Source organism: Pseudorca crassidens, chromosome 19 (genome assembly GCF_039906515.1).
Source record: "Pseudorca crassidens isolate mPseCra1 chromosome 19, mPseCra1.hap1, whole genome shotgun sequence".
Lineage (NCBI taxonomy): Eukaryota > Metazoa > Chordata > Mammalia > Artiodactyla > Delphinidae > Pseudorca > Pseudorca crassidens.
This window is the reverse complement of record NC_090314.1, coordinates 11,958,530-11,974,992: the sequence shown is the minus strand read 5'-3', so window position 1 is coordinate 11,974,992 and position 16,463 is coordinate 11,958,530. Positions and strand designations below refer to the sequence as shown.

Here is a 16,463-nt window from a genome sequence, read left to right as displayed (position 1 = left end):
CAGTTGGACTGTTGTTGAACTGTAGTTGTTAGATCAAAAAATGTTATTATACGTTGGATTGAACTTGAAAGAACTAATTTTGTATTTTAGGTTTGTGGGTTGTTCTCTTTTCCTCCCTAAGAGCAGAAAACACAGCCCTGCTGTGGGAGCTGGTGGGAGGGCAGAATGGTCTCCCTAGGCGATAAAGCCGCCAACCTCCGGGGAGGGGGGGGACAAGGAGCTGGGAGAGAAGAACTACAAAATCCAAACCAAATTTAAAAGCTTCCTGTTGAACTTTTGCTCCTTTCACCCCAGGAATGTCTCCACAGCAAAACAAACTACTAAAAGTACAAGGCTGGCTTGTTTGATAGCAAAGCCCCTCCTCTGCCTTCTGCATGATGGAATGCAGGTCGCTAGGATGATGGGGGTTTAGATTGGAGGAAAGAAGGCATTTCCTCTGCTGTGTGGCCTAGAAACTGCAGGGGTGGCCAGAGGGGGCCCTAAAAGGACACAGGGGGCCAACCTCATTGTCAACGCTCCCAGCGGGTATCTCTGTTCAAAGCAGTGCTATCCTTTTACACCGGCCTTCCTTGCCCACGCTGACGTCATGCAAAGGAGGAATTTGGGGATTCCAAAACGGGAATTCAATACAAATCTTGCTGGATGCCTTCCTCGCTTGTAGGGTTTAATTTCTTAATAATCCTAACTGCTCTGGAGAGAGATTTTTATTGGTGGATTTGGCTCTTTTGTAGCATCACAGATTTTCAGAGGTGGCTCTGAATTTTACACGCATCCACGTAGGAAGGGAGCTGTCTTCATTTGCTAGGGCTGCTGGGACAAAGTACTGCAGACTGGAGGGCTTAAACAACAGAAATTCATTTTCTTGTAGTACTGGAGTTTGGAAGTCGAAGATCAAGGTGTGGGCAGGTTTGGTTCCTTCTGAGGGTCGTGAGGGAAGGATCTGTTCAGGGCCTCTCTCCCTGGTTTGTAGACGGCCGTCTTCTCCTTGTGTCTTCACTATATGTGTCTGTATCCAAATTTCCCCTTCCCAGTCATGGATTAGCGCCCACTCTAATTACCTCTCTTTAACTTAATTATCTATTTAAAGTCCCTGTCTCCCAATACAGTCACATTGTGAGGTACCGGAGGTTAGGACTTCAACGTATGAATATTGCAGGGACACAGTGCAGCCCTTAACAAGAGTATAATACAAAGTTTATGCACCTAGGCTCTGATGGCCAACTTGAAGATATGCTTTTTGGACAAAGCCTGCATTTGGGGACCGCTTCTGTATTTGTACACAGGTATAGGCTGCCCTCTCTGAATATATGTCCTTTCTGTGGCTTTACCGCCCCTCCCAAAGAAATTGCCCCCCCCACAAAAAAAGCAGTTGCACTCTCACTGATTGTTGTAACATTGGCATTTGGTCTCGGGTTCAGGGAAGCCAGTCCTAATGTCTCTGGTTGTAATGTCCAGAGTGAGATAGGAGAACTCTGCAGTCCACATCTCTCCCTGAGAGATGCATGCCTGCCTTTCCCCTACCCGTCCAGGTCTCTCTTGGTATCCATGCTCTACTCCTCCCACTGTGGAAGTCTGCCTGTGACCACCTTGAGGCACCCTGGGGTGACCCACAGCCAATGCAGGTCTGACTAGGAAGCAGGACCTGGTCTGATCAAGCTGGAGCTACCATGGTCATGATCTGGCTAGGCTGACCTTGGCAACGCACTTGAGACATTAACCATTGCCCATTTTGAGCCGTAGGATTAAAGAGACAGGTCTGTGTGACACCTAGTTATTTTATTGATAGGAATGCACTTTCTGGATTCACTGAGTTAGTCAGAGGAGCTGAGAGCAGCTCTAACAATCGATTGAAATCTGCTCTGTACTGGTAGAGATTGAGATGATACCAAAGTGTCCCTGGTATCATGCAGATGAAAGAATACAAAAGCTGGACCTCATGATGGGGGCGGGGGAGGCGAGGTTGGAGACCAGCCAGTCACCCACCTAGTAGCACTTTACTGGTTAATGGTATTGGACGTCATGGAGGTGGCAGCATATATATCTAGTCATCATTCAGCCTATAGATTTGCCTTCACTGCCTGCAGTGCTTCTGCCAGCACCACCACTCATGCCTGGACTTTCAGAAAGCCTTACTCACAGTTGCGGTATACACAACGTACTCCTGAGCCTGCAACTCATTTTACAACAAAGGAAGTACAGCACTGGGCTCAAGCCCATGGGATTCACTGGTCCTTCCTTGTACCTCGTCGCCCAGAAGCAGCTTATCTGACTTCTGGTGGGATGATTTAGTCGACACTGCCTAACTGTGCCAGCTGGGCGACAACACCCTGTGAGACTGGGGTGCTGTCCTACAGGAGGCTCTATAGACTTTGAATGGTTCCTCCCATAGCCTGGATTCACAGGTCCAGAAATCAAAGGGTTCTTCTCCCTATTCCATTTAATAACTAACTCATATTTAGCTTCTGTTCTACCAACTTTAGAGTCATTAATTCCCAAGGGTGAAATGCTTCCATGAGGAAACATGATTGGTTGCACTGAACTGGAAATGGTATCGTCCCCATGACCATTTTGGGCCCCTCCTGCCACTGAACCACAGAGAGGTTACTATACTGTCTGGAATGATCGATCATGGTTATCAAGAAGGAATGGGGTTGCTCCTACACAACAGTGGCAGGGAGGAGTATATCTAGAATTCGGGGCTTCCCTGGTGGCGCAGTGGTTGAGAGTCCGCCGGCCGATGCAGGGGACACGGGTTCGTGCCCCGGTCTGGGAAGATCCCACATGCCGCGGAGCGGCTGGGCCCGTGAGCCATGGCCGCTGAGCCTGCGCGTCCGGAGCCTGTGCTCTGCAACGGGAGAGGGCGTGACAGTGAGAGGCCCGCGTACCGGGAAAAAAAACAAAAACCTAGAATTCGGAGGATTCACGGGCAGCCCTTGGTCCACCCATGCCTTATAGTAAAACTTAATGGAAGACTACAACAACCTAATAAAGGCAGAAAAACCAGCGACTCTCCAGGAATGAAGGTTTGTGTTTCCCACCAGGAAAAGGCACCCTGTCTGCCTACTTTAGTGCATGCTGAGGGCAGAGGGAACAGGGCATGGGTAGTGGAAGAATGACATCATAAAGATGAACTACAGCTCTGTACCCATAACAGAAAGAAGGACTGTAGCAGATATGTATTTCTTCTTCCTTGCTTGTTACAGATTTGATCCCATTAACCAGTGATTTCCTTTTTCCCCTTTTCCTTTCTCCTCCCATATCATATAAAGAGTGGTGGTGGTGGTTAACTTTAAATTTTATTTTTCAGGTCACATAATATCCAGGAGTGGTTGTGACAGAGCTAGAGGAGACATTAACATCACCCAGAGATGGATAAGGGGAATGATAGGACTTTCTGTCTCCCCTTTTTTGGGCGTCTTTACTGGAATGAAAAAGAGTTGCCCCATGTTGGGTAGAAGTGTGATATTGTTATTATTATATGAAAATTAAGCATGGGTAGAAGGGTGATAATATTGAACCATCCTTGCATTTCCTAAATAAAGTCCATTTTGTCATAATGGTACCAATTCTTTTTTTAAAACAATTTTTTAAATTTAAGTATAGCTAATTTACAACGTCATGTTAGTTTCAGGTATACTGCAAAGTGATTCAGTTATATATATATTCTTTTTTAGGTTCTTTTCCATTATAAGTTACTACAAAATAATGAATATAGTTCCCTGTGCTATACAGTAGGTCCTTGTAGTTTATCTATTTTGTATATAGATATTGGGTCCCAATTCTTTTAATGTGTTGCTGGATTACATTTGCTAATATATTATTTAGTATTTTTGTATCAATATTTATAACTAAAATAGGTAAATAATAATTGTGTAATTTTTATTAAGCTTTGGAATTAATGATGTATTGCCTTAATTAAAATAATTTGGAGATTTCTTTCCCTATTTTTCTGTGCCCTGGAACAGTATCCACATAATCTCTAAAGGTATGTTAGATTTTTTTGCAAAACCATCTGAGTCTGATCCTTTAGGGGAAGCTATTGGCTCTTTGAAAACTACTTCTTTTATTAGAAATGTCTGTTTATATTTTCTCTCTTCTGGGATTTTTTTTTTTTTTTTGCGGTACGCGGGCCTCTCACCGCTGCGGCCTCTCCCGCCGCAGAGCACAGGCTCCGGACATGCAGGCCCAGTGGCCACGCGCAGCACGTGGGACCCTCCCAGACCAGGGCACGAACCCGTGTCCCCTGCATTGGCAGGCGGACTCTCAACCACTGTGCCACCAGAGAAGCCCCCGCTTCTGGGATATTTTTGATGAATAATATTTTTTTAGAAAATGATGAAGCTTTTCAAATTTGTTTTTTATGAACAACAAATGAATTAACGTGTATTTTCATCTTCCCTCCTTCCTTCTCTCAACTCTACCACTGAATTTTTGTTTTAGTCTTATTTCTACGCTAAATATATTCAACATTCACTACCTTCCCCTCACTAAAATTTACTCAGTTATCCCTTGGTTGACTCAAGTTCATCCTCTAGTAATTTCTTTAAGAAGAGCTCATGATGTGAATTCCCTGGTGGTACAGTGGTTAGGACTCTACACTCTCACTACTGAGAGCCCGGGTTCAATCCCTGGTCGGGGAACTGGAATCCCACACACACACACAAAAGAGCTCGTGAGAACAATATTTCCCGAGATCATACATGTTCAAAACTGTCTATGGTTTAGGGAATAAAAAGACAAGCCACAGTCTGGGAAAAACAATATTTGCAAAACATATATCTGATAAAGGACTTGTGTCCAAAATTTACAAAGAACTTTTAAAACGCAACAATAAGGGACTTCCCTGGCAGTCCAGTGTTTAAGACTCTGTGATTCCACTGCAGGTCGAGGAACTGAGATTCCACATGCCACATGGTGTAGCGAAAAACAAGAACAACACCACCTTAACAATAAGAAAACAAACAACCCAATTGAAAAATGGAGAAAAGATTTGAACAGCCACCTCACCAAAGAAGACACATGGATGGCAAAGAAGTATCTGAAAAGATGCTCAACATTATTTGTCATTAGGGAATTTTACATTAAAACAACAGTGGGTACCACTACACACTTATGAGATGGCTAAAATCCAAAACACTGGCAACAAATGCTGGCAAAAATGTGGAGCAACAGGAACTCTCATCATTGCTGGCGAGAATGCAAAATAGCACAGCTACTTTGGAAGACAAGTTGGCAGTTTCTTACAAAGCTAAACGTAGGCTTACCTTACAATCCAGGTGAGGTAAGCATGACCTTACAACGCACCCAGGTGTTTACCTAAATCAAGAGAAAACCTAGGTCCACACAAAAACCTGCCCACAGTAGCTTTACTCATAATTGCCAAAACTTGGAAGCAACCATAATGTCCTTCAATAGGTGAATGGATCAGCAAACCGTGGCACTTCCATGCAATGGAATATTATTCAGTGCTAAACAGAAGTGAGCGATCAAGCCAAACAGGAAATTTAAATGCACGTTACTAGGTGAAAGAAGCCAGTCTAAAAAGGCTACATGGTATATGATTCCAACTCTGTCAGATTCCGGAGAAAGAGAAACTATTGAGACACTAAAAAGATGCCAGGGCTTCCCTGGTGGTGCAGTGGTTGGGAGTCCGCCTGCCGATGCAGGGGACACGGGTTCGTGCCCCGGTCCGGGAAGATCCCACGTGCCGCGGCGCGGCTGGGCCTGTGAGCCATGGCTGCTGAGCCTGCGCGTCCGGAGCCTGTGCTCCGCAACAGGAGAGGCCACAACAGTGAGAGGCCCACATACCGGAAAAAAAAAAAAAAAAAGATGCCAGAAGGAGTTGGGGGTGGAGGAGAGAAAACCGTCAGTGACCTTTTTATAAAATCCTAACCCATGTTTTCTTTCCCTGACTATCTTGTGCCATCTCTTCTGGCATTTGATATGGGTCTGCAGACATCCAAGGCTAGCCTGATTTTTATCCCCTTTTAAGTGACTTGACTTTTTTCCTGGCTGTTCAAAAAATTCTGTATTTTTAAAAATTCAATAACTTGATCAGTTTTCCCTGCCATAGAGCTTTTTCTTTCCCTGTATAGAGTCAAGTCTCTTTTATCTCAGAAAAACTGTCTTGAAGTCATATATTTAAATGTGTTCCCCCAATTTCATTTTCATTTCTCTAATGTTTGTGATGTTTTCCTTCCATTGCTTCTTGAAATTCAGCCAGCTCTCATTCCATCTGCCCCTGTTGTCCCATAATCTCTTTTCTGAGCTCTTGCACCTCTGCCTTTGTATCTTCCTTCATCAGGATGATTGCTTAATTAATTTTTTTTAATCCCTAGGAAAATGTTCAATCGGTGTTTTCAGCTGCTCCCTGGCAAAATTTTTTCTGGTGGGTACTCTTTCTCTACTTGTGAATTTTATGGCTGTCTCCCACATTTTTTTCCCTTTGGTATATCTTCTCAGTGCTGTGCTAGTTACTGTCTTGGACTCGTCATTGAATGAGCTGGATTTTCCTAGGTCAATATTTGCACAGTGTCCTTCCCAGCATCACAGCCCAAAGGTTCTCTCCTCAGCTGCTTCCTCTAAATAAGGCCCAACTGTGGGAGTCTTTGTGGAGCCCCAACTCCTCTGCTTCACTGAACAAACAGTGAACAGAATAACCTCACTCCCTCCAGTTCCTGCTTCTTGCTCTACCCCGAGGATACACCAGAATGGTCCTCTCACCTTCCGGAACCATATTTTTGCTCAGACTTTCAGACAGCTGCAGCCCCTCCATCCTCTTGCCGTGTTCCCACCTTCCCTTTCTTCTAATCACAACCTCTGCTTACTCACAGCTGGAATTTTGCTGTCTGTGGATAGGTCTATTTTCTCGTTTTACTGAAAATGGAATTTTCCATTCTCTTTATTGCTTTTATGTAATTTTCAAGCAAAGCATTTAAAGTTGACTTTTCTGCAGACGTGTTTGAATTGGAAGTCCCTTTTGGAGATTTGAGGATGTTAGAACGGCTAGCAGCAGTGGTTATGGCCTCATGGAGAAGCAGATCTGGGAGAAACATGCCAACGTGCAGAAAAAGACAGAGCATCCTAACAGCATTTGGGTTCCTTCCAGGAGCCTCAAAGATCAGCTCCACCCCTGTCCTTCACAAGGTTTGGTTTTATGAGTCAATAAATTCTTCTTTTGGTTTCTACCACTTCCAAAAAGGGAGTTCTGACTAATACAGGATGTAGCCACACTCCCCAGTAATCTTTTCCTTGTTTGCTTGGTTTCTCCAGGTCCCGCTGCCCCAGCCTGACACATAACACAAGGTGACTGTTGTCCCCCAGGAGGAGCATAAAATAGGTCACCACCATAAACCAGCATCACACGTGCCAGGATGCAAGAAACGGTCAACCGTTGGAAGACTTACACCCTTTTATCCCGTCCAGCGGCATACCAAGTCCATCCTCCATGCTACGTTCCCTTTTTCCTCACCATGTTGTCTCTGCCCTGCATTCCCGTTCCACCTTGGACATCGTTTCCAGGCTTGACCGCTGATCCCAAGGCTGTATCCAAGCTCTCAGAGGGATGCATTGGCTAGTGGTCCTGGACCCACAGAAAAGGCATTTCAGAGATAGAGGGCTTCCTATAACATGATAAAAGATTCAAAGATTCTTTAAAGATATAACAACTGTAGAATTCTAGGAACTTAAATGAAATAACCTCAACAAACATAAAGGGAAAACTTGATAGAACTACAGAGAGAAACTACAAATCCACCATCATTGTGGGAGATTTCAACATGCTTCTTGCAATTACTAATCGATCAATGCCCCCCTCCCAAAATAGCAAAGATATGGAAGATCTGAAAAACCCAATTTTAAAACTTGATTTAATGACACATATAAAACCCTGCTCCAAAGAATTAAAAATTACGCAGTCTACTCAAGCACACCTGGAATCTATACTAAATTGGCTGAGTAACAGGATGGAGGCAAGTCTCAACAAGTCTCAAGGAAGGAATATCATATAGATCTCTCAACAAACCTCAGTGAGTAAGAAGCCATTAACAAGTAGAGAAATTTAAACATTCTTGTACAGTTGGAAATTTAAAAACCCACTTCGAATGTCTTATAAATCAAAAAAAAACAGCAACAAATTTTAAATATTTAGAATTGAGCAATATTACAAATATTACACATCAAAACTTGTAGGATGCAGCAAAAGCAGAACATAGGAGAAAATTTATATTCTCACGTCTTTTTATTAGAAAGCACAGACTGGACTTCCCTGGTGGTCCAGTGGCTAAGACTCCGTGCTCCCAAAGCAGGGGGCCCGGGTTCGATCCCTGGTCAGGGAACAGCTCCAGCCTCACTCCCTCCAGTTCCTGCTTCTTGCTCTACCCTGAGGATACACCAGAATGGTCCTCTCACCTTCCGGAACCATATTTTTGGATGCCGCAACTAAAACCCGGTGCAGCCAAAATAAATAAATAAGAAAAGTATAGACTAAATAGCCTTCTTTATAAGTTAGGAGTGGGGGCTTCCCTCATGGCGTAGCGGTTAAGAATCCACCTGCCAATGCAGGGGACACGGTTCGAGCCCTGGTCTGGGAAGATCCCACATGCCGCAGAGCAACTAAGCCCACGCGCCAAAACTACTGAGCCTGCGCTCTAGAGCCCGTGAGCCACAACTGCTGAGCCCGCATATGGCAACTACTGAAGCCCACGCACCTGGAGCCTGTGCTCCACAACAAGAGAAGCCACCGCAACAAAGAGTAGCCCCTGCTGCGTACGGCAATGCAAGACCCAACGCAGCCAAAAATAAATTAAAATAAAATAAAATAAATAAATTTAGAAAAGTTAGGAAAAGAACAGAATAACTCAAAGAAAGCTGAGAGCCAAGATTAATTAAATAGGAAACAGAGACTCACCAGAGATTATCAGCAAAGCCAAAGGTTGTTTCTTTGAAATTGACTGAGAACACCAATCACGACAAAAATGCAATTCAGAAGGAAATATAACTTCAGATATAGCAGAGATTAAAAAGAAATAGAATACTATAAACAATATTGGGACATTTGAAAATAAAAATAGAATGGACAAATTACTAGAATAAGTATAACTTTCCAAAAGTTACTCAAGAAGAAATAGAAATCTGAAAATTTTGTTATAGCAAAGCCTTGAAAACAACCCAACTGAGCATCAGAAGGAAAATTAAAATGGGAGAGAGGGAGATCGTAGTAGTCAAAAAATGGAACCCTTTTGCAGTTTTATATGGACATAAAAATATTTCTACATACATTGACATGGATACATCTCACAGACAAAATGTTGGGTGAATAAAAGCAACTTGTAGAATGATTTATAAGTAGGATATTATGTATGTAAAGTCTAGAAACACACAAAATAATGCTAGCCTTTGGTAACGGGCACATACTACGTAAACAAATTAAAACACAAAAACTCATTAACTCCCCCCCCCAAAAAAAAAAAAAACTCATTAACTTCAGGGCGGTTTGTTTACCTAGAAAGAGAAAGGGACAGGATGGGCTTGGAAACAGATATGCTGGTGGCTTTAAATGAGTAGGTATCTCTTTAAAAATATATCAGCAATACATGCGGCCAAATATTAAGACCTATGAAAGCTAGATGCTGGGTATATGGATTATTTTTCTTCTGTTTTTCTGTAGGTTTGAAATATCTCTTAATATTAATTTTTTTATTAAAAAGAGACTAGGAGGTGAGGAAGTGAAGACAACGAAAAAGCAACTCAAAGAGTTTCGCTCTAAAGAGAAGCAAAGAAGCTGAGAATTCGCTGAAGTGGTCCGTGTTCCAGAGAGCGGGAGTCTGAGGCGGGAGTGGGGAGAGCTTGTTTGTAACTTGTGGGAATGGTTCAGCAGGGAGAGAAAACTCATGGGTGCAGAGGGGAGGGAAGCCCTGGAATCAGTGAGGAGGTGTGGGCTCCAGGGTCTTTGATAGGAGCAGAGAGGCTCCACCACCATTAACAAAAGGGAAGGAGAGGTGTGTGGTTGGAGATGCAGGCATGGGAGTTGGTACCTGGAGGTGGGAAAGTGAGTGTCTCCTTAGCTGCTGTAACGCCCATCTCAGTGGTTTAGCATCACAAAGCGTGTTTCTCACTCACATCACAGTACAAAGGAGGACAGGTTTCCTCAGTGGGGCGGCTTAGGGGTCCAGGCCCCTGCCATCCTCGGCTCTGCTGTCCGTTAGGGCCTCCTTAGGATCCCTTCCATCTGGCCAGCTGAGAAGTAAAGAGACAGAATGAGAGGGACCAAGTAGGACGCATTATGGCCAGGCCTGGACACACACTACAGAAGCCAGTCACACTGACGCAACCTACCTCCAAGGGAGGCTGGGGTGTGAATTCCCCCACGATCGGTGAGAGGAGATGAGATCAGTGCCGATCCAGGTGGTCTCCACCACGGAGTATGGGTCGGCGGGGCGGGGTGGGGGGGCTTCTCATCAGACCAGACATTTTCTCAGTGAAGTAAGAAGCAAGGTCATTGACTGAAAGTGAGGAAGGATCAAGAGAGGGAAAATTATAAAACAACGATTTTGGAGAAATGGAGAGCAGATCAATGTATAGAACCTGCAGGAATGTCGGGCAGTTATGAAGAGTCACTTGAAGTTGGTCACAATTTTAAAGTCAGACAGGTCATCACGTGCTGGTGGGGTTTTTTTGTTTTTTGTTTTTTCGGTACGCGGGCCTCTCACTGTTGTGGCCTCTCCCGTTGCGGAGCACAGGCTCCGGATGTGCAGGCTCAGCCGCCATGGTACACGGGCCCAGCCGCTCCATGGCATGTGGGATCTTCCCGGACCGGGGCACGAACCCGTGTCCCCTGCATCGGCAGGCGGACTCTCAACCACTGCGCCACCAGGGAAGCCCTGTGCTGGTGTTTTTGTTGTTATTGGAACTGCTTCATACAGCCACATCCACCTGCCTGGGTGCAGGACCAGAGCAAGAGGAAAAGAATTTAACTGGGGTTGGAGTTTTGCCTGGTGAGAAAGACAGAGGGAAAGAGGAGCAAGGGAATTCAGGGTACGAAAGGATTATAATTTTAATTATAGTTGCTTCAAGCTCGCCGAGAAGGGCAGTAAGCATGACAAGGGAAAGATCATTTGAAGGGGCCACAAGGAGCCCCTGCAGTGTCCCCAGGAGACGAGCTTGCCTACATGGCTGTGTCCAGGCAAGGAAACTCTGAGGAAGGTTTTGAACCACTGGACCTTGCATGATTTGCTTAAGAGCAGTCATGTCTGGGGAGGAGTCTGGGCCCCGTGCAGAAAAGCCTAGTGTGACCACCCCACTGTTGATGGGAGGCATCCCTGGATGGCACATGGGGTTCATTTTCCAAGAGGTTGGGTTGGCTGCAACGTCTGTGAGAGGCAGATTCTCTCTTCTCCTTCAGTTTGCAAACCATACCGGGTGCATCAAAGTGTACTGGCAGCTTACTTGAATAAGTAGTTTTCATGTTTTCAATACGCAGTTTTGAAAAATGAAGATTCTCCTACATTTTTTTTAGATTTACAACTAGGAAACCTTCCTCATAGTAACAATCCATTTATATGCATTTTCCTTAAAGTATTCTAAGGCCTATTTTCCAAGCACAGTTCTGTCCTGATTGGCTTTTTATTCTGAGAGGTTATGCAACATTTGCTTCATGATAGAACTTTGAGGTCAGTTCCTATCAAATGAGTCCTTCTGCAGATAGCACATTCAGTAGCCTTATCCTTTCGATGGAATACTGTACCATATGCTCAACTCTGAAAACCTTGAACACGCCAAAATCCATAAAGATTATAAAAGCAAACTAAGCTGTGAACCTATAGTACATGTAGGCATTTAGTTAAGGATAGCAATTCAAACTGACCGGCATCCATTCAAAACAAGTTCCTCCTTCAACCTTATTTTTACTTGAAATCTGCTAGAAGAAACAGCAAACTGAAATTTGTTTTATGCACAAGTTAATACCACTGGCTCAGCAAATACAAGTTAGTTTGCTTTGGGCAGGAGACTTTTCTTGTAATGGAAAAAATGCACTACCAAATAAGAGGACAGATTTTTGCTTAAAGCAGGAGGCCCTTTATTATTGCTGCAGAAAACAAAAGCCTGGCTGCGTTGATGTTTGACACTCACCGTTACTGAAATCTACATGACGCTTCTTGCTGGGTTTTTGTACACGTGAATATTGTCAAGCTGTGAAAGAAAATGGCTGGAGGTGTGCTTTGTGTGAAAGGTGAGCAATAAAGTATTTGTACTTTCAAAAAAAAAAAAAAAGTTTACTGGCATCGAGTAGAGAAGGATATGAAGAAAGCCCAGAAATTGCTGAAGATCCCTAAGAGCAACCAGATACCTATTGACCTCAAAAGCAAAACCAAGAAGATGGCATCATTTGTGAGGAAGAATGTTCCAGTGACAGGTACTTTTCGGAGGCTTTTGGCTTGGTATGGCATCCTTAGGAGGACGATTCCACTTCCATTGTCCCTGGATGGGTTTTTTCCCCTTCCATCGTTCATCAAAATGTGTCAGTTGTGTTTCCCAACCAGCAGACTCTACGCTCCATCAGGAGACACTGAGTAGGAAGTGGGGGAGAGGACTTATAAAAAAAAGAGAGAGAGGGCTTCCCTGGTGGCGCAGTAGTTGAGAGTCCGCCTGCCGATGCAGGGGACACAGGTTTGTGCCCCGGTCCGGGAAGATCCCACATGCCGCAGAGCGCCTGGGCCCGCGAGCCATGGCCGCTGAGCCTGCACGTCCAGAGCCTGTGCTCCTCAACGGGAGAGGCCACAAGAGTGAGAGGCCCGTGTACCGCAAAAAAAAAAAAACAAACAACAACAAAAAAAAAAGAGAGAGAGAGAGAGACACTGCCTCCTCCTCCTCTTCTCCCGGGTCCTCCTCCCTGCCGTGGCAAATCCGAATGGCTTTCTACAGACATCTGTTGGTACAGGCTAACTAATATGGCCCTAACATGAACTTGATGACCATGGAAGAGACCCTTCTCCAGCACATGCCTCACTTGGCTAATCTCTAGGTCAGCAAGAATGTTTCTTCTCCCCCACACCTTGGACACTTACCAGAATTGTTCCAAGATGTGTCACCTTGGAGGTTGAGTGGATCCTCAAATGCTGTTCCAAACTGTTGATCTGGAAAAGAAGTAGCAAGTGCATAGACCTGGTTATTATGTGCTGCGTGGAAATTAACTTAAAGCATTTGCCTTTAAGTATGAAATATTTTGGCATCTAGGTTTCTACTTTCCTTTTTAGTTGGTTTTAGATTACAGAAACAGAACTGTTGGTACCTGCTATTATTATCCTGACAAAAATGGCAACATAAGCACTATAATTGAAAAATCTGAATATGGGCGAATTTATGCTAAATGTATGTGCTGAAGGTATGGTGTTTGGTGGAAGGTCCTTAGGGAAATCAGTTGATTTCCAGACGGTGAATCATTTAGGGGCATTAAGATATTATCCACGGGAGGACTTCCCTGGTGGCACAGTGGTTAAGAATCCGCCTGCCAATGCAGGGGACACGGGTTCGAGCCCTGGTCCGGGAAGATCCCACTTGCCCCGGAGCAACTAAGCCCGTGCGCCACAGCTACTGAAGCCCGCGTGCCTAGAGCCCGTGCTCCTCAACAAAAGAAGCCACCGCAATGAGAAGCCCGTGCGCCACAACGAAGAGTATCCCCTGCTCACTGCAACTAGAGAAAGACTGCACACAGCAACGAAGACCCAACGCAGCCATAAATAAATAAATAAAAAGATATTATCCACAGGAAGCTTTCCACCATACAGGTGGAATGCATTCCATGGCTATTTCAAAAGAGTTTATTTTGGGCAAAACATGTGACTTCAGGGGGGAAGAAGTTCTTGGAGTTTTATTTCATAGAAAGGGTTTTAAGCTTTGAAATTTGAAGTTTTCTTCACCTCTTATTAAAACGATGGGGTAACCATAACTTTTCCGTACCAATTTTACTATTCCTGGTCCGTCAGCATAAAATGTAATATTTGAACTGGCATTTTTGAGAAGTAGCATTCCAGGCATTCAGAATTGAGAAAGATGGCACATAAGAAATGAATTATCCCATCATCCAATATTTTTTAAGTGATGAGGTCAATGAATTGGATAAGTGTCCCACCAGAATTTGCATCTTTTCATTTCCGATTTGAAATGTCTCCTTAATTATTAAAGGAAAACTCTGGTTTCCTCTATTCACAACAATTCTGACATCAAATGTGGGGGATTTTCACACACCAGTCAATTCTCAAACTCTGCATATGCCAGCGGGGTGTCCCACAATTCAATTATGACACCAGCTACCTGGAGTTAGCACAGACCCACAGGTTAAGCACTCGGTCCTACAAGACTGTCCCCACTTCAGATACCATCACAAGTCCTGGTTGTCACCTGTTCTTCTGACCAACCAGCTGTAAACCAGCCCTCATCAGGTTCAATAATCTGCTATGAGGGCTCACAAAACTCGGGGAAACACATTTGCTGATTTATTATACAGGCTATGATAAAGGATATAGATGAACAGGCAGATGAAGGGTTTCATAAGGCAAAGTCCAGAGGGTGCTGAGTGCAAGAGCTTCTGTCCCTGTGGAGTTGAGAGGGCCCCACTCTCCTGATACTTGAATGTGTTTCCCAACCTACAAGCTCTCCAAACCCTGAAGTTTAGGGGGTTTATGAAGGCTTCACCACATAGGCATGATCAATTATTATTGATCAGTTATCAACTCAGTCTCCAGCCCCTCTCCTCTCCATGGAGGATGGAGGGTGGGACTGAAAGTTCCAAGTTTTTCATCATGGCTTTGTCTTTCTGGTGAGCAGCCCCCATCCTGAAGCCATCCAGGAAGGACTCCACCAAGAGGAGCCTCATTAGAAAAAAAGATGCTCTTATCACCAAGGAAATTCCAAGGGATTTAGGAGCTCTGTGTCAGGAACTGGGGACAGATACCAAATATATATTTCTTATTACATCACAGCTATCTATTAAATTCCTATATGCACTTGGATATAATAGATATCTATTGTTTGGCTTGCACATCCCTGCCTCCATCCCCCAATCACCACATTTCTGTAAACCCTCCCCCTCCTTTCCATGTGGTCACTACAGCAGATGCCATGACATGACCCTACCCTTGGCTCCAGTTTATTGGCACAAAGTTAGCTGACCCAAAGAGAGCTAATCAGTGTCTTCCCTGGGAGTTTGGGGAGAAAGAGACGGGGTGGAGGGGGGAGAGAGGGAGAGAGAGAATATGTAGGCTATAAAACCCAGGAGTACTGTAAGCATGTGAACTGAAGAGCAGAGAAGCCATCCTGCAATAAGAGAGAAGAATGAGGAAGATGCTCTGAAAAAAGCACCGCTGATACACAGAAAGAACTTCCTGGGTCCTCTATAGAGCTCCAGTCCCCCTTTCGAATCATGAGCCCCAGCTGCACCCCTGCCCCGAGATCCCATGAGACACCCCACAATCCTTCTGATAAACTCCTTCTTTGCTTATGCTGGTTCCCACTGGATTTCTGTCACTTACAAACAAAACAGCCCCTACTAAGTCCCCGGATCCGTTTCTGGAGTCTATTCCGTGTCACTGATTCATCTGTCCATCCCCATGCCAGTGCCAAGTGTGGTTTAATTACTTACCTTCTATTTTAATATCTGATAGGACAAGTTCCCTGATTGTTGGGTTTTCTCCTGCAGGTTATTCTCACACATTTATTCATGTTGTCAAATTCCTAAAAAAAATTGCATAGGAATTTTGATTTGAATAACCTTGCCTTTATACATTAATCTAGGAGAAATTAAAACCATTGCCCCGTTGAGACTCCCTAGCCAAGGATAAGTTGGCTGCACTCAAGTATTTCTATGATCTCCATTAGAGTTTTACAGCTGTTTTCGTACACATCTTACACATTTCCTAAGTTCATTCTCAGGGGTCTTATGTATTGGTTGCTATTGAGCATCCTCTTGTTTCTTTCTGCAGTCTGGGGATAGGGCCTGCGGTAGACACCTCTGATGCCCTACATCACATCCCCCTGACTGCTTCCTATTTCAGCCACAGCAGAGGGGGTAGTGCCACGTGAGCTCGGGCAGGTCCTCCTGCTGACAGCATCCCACCTCCAGCATGAGCCAGCACCGCTAGGAGCTGCCTGGTCAGCCAAGTACAGCCCAGACCTGCCGAGGAGTGAACCCACAGGGAACAGGAGCTGTGGGGCAATGCTCCAGCCACCCCTCCTTTAGGTTGGTAGCTCAGGAGATGCTGGGGGGTCCCATAGCCCAAAGCTCCTGGAGCACGCAACAACCCCGGTGATGCATCCCTACTGGTCTCTGGTTCCTGCCCCACTCCCCCTGTCTTCCCTCCTTCTTTCTAGAACCAGTTCCCAAGAAAACTCCCTCCCTCAAGCCTTTCTCTCAGGGAGAGACCCTTCTGCAAGAGACTCAAACCAAGACAGGCCTCCTGGGGGATTCT

At 44.7% G+C, this 16,463-nt stretch overlaps 1 long non-coding RNA gene and 1 pseudogene across 1 annotated transcript; one reads left to right on the top strand and one right to left on the bottom strand.

The window, feature by feature from the left end:
- Positions 1-4,288: 4,288 nt before the first annotated feature.
- On the bottom strand, positions 4,289-15,730 carry LOC137213124 (uncharacterized). The gene is made up of 6 exons (XR_010937791.1): positions 15,638-15,730; positions 13,065-13,133; positions 10,336-10,502; positions 10,035-10,236; positions 8,909-8,951; positions 4,289-8,380 (listed from the first exon to the last, which is right to left on the bottom strand). It is a non-coding gene; the product is annotated as an uncharacterized lncRNA (long non-coding RNA).
- LOC137212512 (FUN14 domain-containing protein 2-like) lies at positions 10,593-12,569 on the top strand (annotated as a pseudogene).
- Positions 15,731-16,463: the final 733 nt, after the last annotated feature.